At 51.2% G+C, this 5,793-nt stretch overlaps 1 long non-coding RNA gene across 1 annotated transcript; it reads right to left on the reverse strand.

Moving 5' to 3' along the window:
* Window positions 1–1,314: 1,314 nt before the first annotated feature.
* LOC310753951 lies at window positions 1,315–3,462 on the reverse strand. Its single transcript, XR_014543523.1, has 3 exons — window positions 3,361–3,462; window positions 1,535–1,620; window positions 1,315–1,400 (listed from the first exon to the last, which is right to left on the reverse strand). It is a non-coding gene; the product is annotated as an uncharacterized lncRNA (long non-coding RNA).
* Between the last annotated feature and the right edge of the window lie 2,331 nt (window positions 3,463–5,793).

Consider the following 5,793-nt stretch of genomic DNA (forward strand, 5'->3'; position numbering starts at 1 on the left):
TTGTATTTCCAGTCGAGCGACTCAGAAGAAAATATCTCTTCCCTTTACTGCGATTTTGAGCAATCCATTTGCAAAGTCGGCAGTCTCAGGAAGAGAGGATGGCAGTATTTATTTTCAATTTATGAAGTTGCTCGAAGTGTGGATTTTTCTAGGAGTGGAGCCTGACCATGAAATAATAAAAAGGAGAAAGTTTATTCTAATCTTCCTGTTGTTATTAATTTCATTCTAATTCTTCACAGGGGCAGAGGGGAGTCAGGACAAGCAAAGGGATTGCCACATCTTAAGGGACACTCTGGGATGTTTTCGAATGTGGAGGGGAAAGCATTAATGAAGATAAAGAAATAGCTGGATGAAAAACAAATAAATTCTCTCTCTCTCTCTCTCTCTCTCTCTCTCTCTCTCTGACACACAAACAACACACCTTTTCCTTCAACACCAGAAGTAGCAAAGGTAAAAAGATTTATTGTGATGGAGAAGAGTCATTCTTTAAGTAGCCCATGAAATCTTGCTACCTCTCTGTAGTTCCAGTTACAGATAGGTAGCCGTGTTGGTCTGCCATAGTCAAAACAAAAAAAAAAATTTCCTTCCAGTAGCACCTTAAAGACCAACTAAGTTAGTTCTTGGTATGAGCTTTCGTGTGAAGAAGTGTGCATGCACACGAAAGCTCATACCAAGAACTAACTTAGTTGGTCTTTAAGGTGCTACTGGAAGGGAAAAAAAAATTTGTTTTACCTCTCTGTAGGCGTTACTGTGCTACTGGCCTTTATGGAAATGTATTATCTGCACCTGTAAGGAGGGGGCATTTAAAATGCCACCAAATGAGTAAAGAGGAGACAATAGCTACGGTTAGAAGTGAAGTAGAATCAGCCCTACCCCCAAAACTCTTTGGAAGCATGTCAGGGCATTCATTATGCCCTCACCTTATCTCAGGGCTTTGTCTAAGATGCAATTTTCACTCCATCACACTTGCACCACAGATGTGGAACCTTAAGTACAAACTAAGATGCTATATACCAGGGGTAGTCAACATGGTGCCCTTGCAATCTGGTGCCCAATGGCCAGGGATGGTGGGAATTGTGATCTAATAGCATATGGGGGGGTTATGTTTTATATTTTGGTGTTTTTATACTGTAAACTGCATTGTGATCCTCGGATGAAGGGTGGTATATGGATTCAATAAATAAAAATAAATAAATACAGGGTATCATGTGGGCAAGTCCAATACTCCAACCACTACATCAAACTCTCCTGTTCAAACAGGAGGAGGACTCCCCTGTGTGAGTGCCTGAGGGCCCTGCTCTTGCCACTTACCATCTGGCCTGGGGCAGGGCCTGAAGCCTCACAGGGACTGCTGCGCTCTGCTGCCCAGGAGGACTCTCCTGTGTGAGTGTCTGAGGGCCCTGCTCCTTCCTGCCACTCACCACCTGGCCCGGGGCGGGGCCTGAAGCCTCACAAGGACTGCTGTGCTCCACTGCCCAGGAGGACTCTCCTGTGTGAGTGCCTGAGGGCCCTGCTCCTTCCTGCCACTCACCACCTGGCCCGGGGCGGGGCCTGAAGCCTCACAAGGACTGCTGCGCTCTGCTGCCCAGGAGGACTCTCCTGTGTGAGTGCCTGAGGGCCCTGCTCTTGCCACTTACCATCTGGCCTGGGGCAGGGCCTGAAGCCTCACAAGGACTGCTGTGCTCCACTGCCCAGGAGGACTCTCCTGTGTGAGTGTCTGAGGGCCCTGCTCCTTCCTGCCACTCACCACCTGGCCCAGGGCGGGGCCTGAAGCCTCACAAGGACTGCTGTGCTCTGCTAGCCAGGAGGACTCTCCTGTGTGAGTGCCTGAGGGGCCTGCTCTTGCCACTTACCATCTGGCCTGGGGCGGGGCCTGAAGCCTCACAAGGACTGCTGCGCTCTGCTGCCCAGCAGGACTCTCCTGTGTGAGTGCCTGAGGGCCCTGCTCTTGCCACTTACCATCTGGCCTGGGGCAGGGCCTGAAGCCTCACAAGGACTGCTGTGCTCCACTGCCCAGGAGGACTCTCCTGTGTGAGTGTCTGAGGGCCCTGCTCCTTCCTGCCACTCACCACCTGGCCCAGGGCGGGGCCTGAAGCCTCACAAGGACTGCTGTGCTCTGCTAGCCAGGAGGACTCTCCTGTGTGAGTGCCTGAGGGCCCTGCTCTTGCCACTTACCATCTGGCCTGGGGCAGGGCCTGAAGCCTCACAAGGACTGCTGCGCTCTGCTGCCCAGCAGGACTCTCCTGTGTGAGTGCCTGAGGGCCCTGCTCTTGCCACTTACCATCTGGCCTGGGGCAGGGCCTGAAGCCTCACAAGGACTGCTGTGCTCCACTGCCCAGGAGGACTCTCCTGTGTGAGTGTCTGAGGGCCCTGCTCCTTCCTGCCACTCACCACCTGGCCCAGGGCGGGGCCTGAAGCCTCACAAGGACTGCTGTGCTCTGCTAGCCAGGAGGACTCTCCTGTGTGAGTGCCTGAGGGCCCTGCTCTTGCCACTTACCATCTGGCCTGGGGCAGGGCCTGAAGCCTCACAAGGACTGCTGCGCTCTGCTGCCCAGCAGGACTCTCCTGTGTGAGTGCCTGAGGGCCCTGCTCTTGCCACTTACCATCTGGCCTGGGGCAGGGCCTGAAGCCTCACAAGGACTGCTGTGCTCCACTGCCCAGGAGGACTCTCCTGTCTGAGTGTCTGAGGGCCCTGCTCCTTCCTGCCACTCACCACCTGGCCCAGGGCGGGGCCTGAAGCCTCACAAGGACTGCTGTGCTCTGCTAGCCAGGAGGACTCTCCTGTGTGAGTGCCTGAGGGCCCTGCTCTTGCCACTTACCATCTGGCCTGGGGCGGGGCCTGAAGCCTCACAAGGACTGCTGCGCTCTGCTGCCCAGCAGGACTCTCCTGTGTGAGTGCCTGAGGGCCCTGCTCTTGCCACTTACCATCTGGCCTGGGGCAGGGCCTGAAGCCTCACAAGGACTGCTGTGCTCCACTGCCCAGGAGGACTCTCCTGTCTGAGTGCCTGAGGGCCCTGCTCCTTCCTGCCACTCACCACCTGGCCCAGGGCGGGGCCTGAAGCCTCACAAGGACTGCTGTGCTCTGCTAGCCAGGAGGACTCTCCTGTGTGAGTGCCTGAGGGCCCTGCTCTTGCCACTTACCATCTGGCCTGGGGCGGGGCCTGAAGCCTCACAAGGACTGCTGCGCTCTGCTGCCCAGCAGGACTCTCCTGTGTGAGTGCCTGAGGGCCCTGCTCTTGCCACTTACCATCTGGCCTGGGGCAGGGCCTGAAGCCTCACAAGGACTGCTGTGCTCCACTGCCCAGGAGGACTCTCCTGTCTGAGTGCCTGAGGGCCCTGCTCCTTCCTGCCACTCACCACCTGGCCCGGGGCGGGGCCTGAAGCCTCACAAGGACTGCTGCGCTCTGCTGCCCAGGAGGACTCTCCTGTGTGAGTGCCTGAGGGCCCTGCTCTTGCCACTTACCATCTGGCCTGGGGCAGGGCCTGAAGCCTCACAAGGACTGCTGTGCTCCACTGCCCAGGAGGACTCTCCTGTCTGAGTGTCTGAGGGCCCTGCTCCTTCCTGCCACTCACCACCTGGCCCAGGGCGGGGCCTGAAGCCTCACAAGGACTGCTGTGCTCTGCTGCCCAGGAGGACTCTCCTGTGTGAGTGCCTGAGGGTGGGGCCTGACAGGCCTCACAGGGACGGTTGCTGTCACTGCTGCTGCGGCCCAGGGGGATCTGGAGGGGCAGAGTTCTTTTTAAAATGTTTTAAAATTTTCCTTTTCCTTTTTTTTTTTTGTATATTCGGGGATGGGGATGGGGGTGGGATGGATGTTTAGTTGGGAATTTGTTTGATTTTGATGGATTTGTAATTTTTACAGTTTTTATTTGTATTGTTTTTTGTTTTCTGGGGTTTCTTTTTGTTTTTGTTTTTTTGTTTTTAAACGGCCTCAGTCCAGTATACCTGAAGGAGCATCTCCACCCCCATCGTTCTACCCGGATGCTGAGGTCCAGCACCGAGGGCCTCCTGGCGGTTCCCTCACTGTGAGAAGCCAAGTTACAAGGAACCAGGCAGAGGGCCTTCTCGGTAGTGGCGCCCTCCTTGTGGAATGCCCTCCCACCAGATGTCAAAGAGAACAACAACTACCAGACTTTTAGAAGAGATCTGAAGGCAGCCCTCTTTAGGGAAGCTTTTAATGTTTGATGTATCACAGTATTTTAATATTCTTTTGGAAGCCGCCCAGAGTGGCTGGGGAAGCCCAGCCAGATGGGTGGGGTATAAATAATAAATTATTATTATTATTATTATTAAATTATTATTAAACTGGATCGCCACACCAGAACATTAGAAACACAAACATGGCAGTTCCAAATCACTCATTAAAACTGGCAGCAGTCACAATTTTCAAGCACAATACATTAATTAAAATGCACCACAATCAAATGTTTTCATAAAAAAATAAAAATAAAAATTCAGAGCTGGGGCTAGATATACCTCCTTGGAGGTAGAAAAGCCCCCAAGCTTAGTATCCATCTGTCTGTCACAGAGATGTGGGACTTGTAGTCTTCTAGTTGAAGTAGGACTCAAATTCCTATCAGCCCTACCCAGCATGCCCAAATGCCAGGGATGATAGACAGCCATCCAGGAATCAGCACACAGTGTTCTGTGAGATGCTTCCAAGAAGTACACAAGCACACACATTGATTTTGAGGTAGAAATGGCTAGTGGTGGTTGTTGTTTTTTGCTGAACTCACTTACTGTGATATAATTTGAAGGGTGCTTTTTGCAATTTAAAAACAATGTTATTTGGGGGGTGACTTGCAGTTTTGATTCTACTTCTCAAGCCGATACTGCCATCAGTTATTTGGTTTTCAGTTATATATAGAAGGCCATGATTGAGTTTTTAGCTTTTATGGCACTGCAAATCACAAAGCTGCATAGCACACCAAACTGTGGAATGACATCAGTACACTGGCACCCCATGCCATGATGATACAAAGCAAAGGGAAGAACAACAGGAGACCAATATGCTTTGTCTATGCTTGGTAGAAGTGGGTGCTGTGGGATGGAGTGGTTCAAGTATTTGAGGCAGGGATGAGGAACCTGTGAGCTCCACCAAATATTGTTGGTCTACAACTTCCATCATATCTGATAATTGATCTTGATGGTTGGTGCTGATGGGAGTTGGAGGTCAACAGCAACTTGGAGGCCCACAGGTCCCTACTGCTGGTTTGAAGCATTTGTTGTTGGCATCCATCTGTCTCAAGAGACAACGGAGTGTACCTCCAGGGGTGAAGTCAAACCACTGGGAAATCACAATACCTCTTTGGCTGCAGAGACTGGCAACTTGCAACTGCTGCCTGCTGTGTTGGCAGCACCTAAGTGACCTCCCTGGGAAGCAAGCCTTGGCAGTGTGTATGGAGGTCCTGTGGCCTGCTCTCGGCCTTGGTAATAATAATAATAATAATAATAATAATAATAATAATAATTTTTTATACCCCACACTTATCAGTTTAAAAACCAGGCTCAGGATGGCTAACAGCAAATATAAAACATTGATTAAAATGCAAATTAAAAACAGCATAAAATAGCATAAAACACAACATAAAATGCAGCATCAATATCAATAAAATTCTAAAATTCAGGGGGGGGGGTTTGGAGGGGACCAGTCAGTAGACATCAAATGATCACCAGAGCTAACTGGCCAAGTTGGACCTACTAGGGTCAACAAGGAGACCAGGGAAGAATTTAAATGTGGGGTCCCAGAAAGGGTTTCTTCATAGAAGAGGAAAGGGAAAAGGGAATAGAGG

This window comes from Podarcis filfolensis (genome assembly GCF_964270895.1).
Source record: "Podarcis filfolensis genome assembly, chromosome: Z".
NCBI classification, from domain to species: Eukaryota; Metazoa; Chordata; class Lepidosauria; order Squamata; family Lacertidae; genus Podarcis; species Podarcis filfolensis.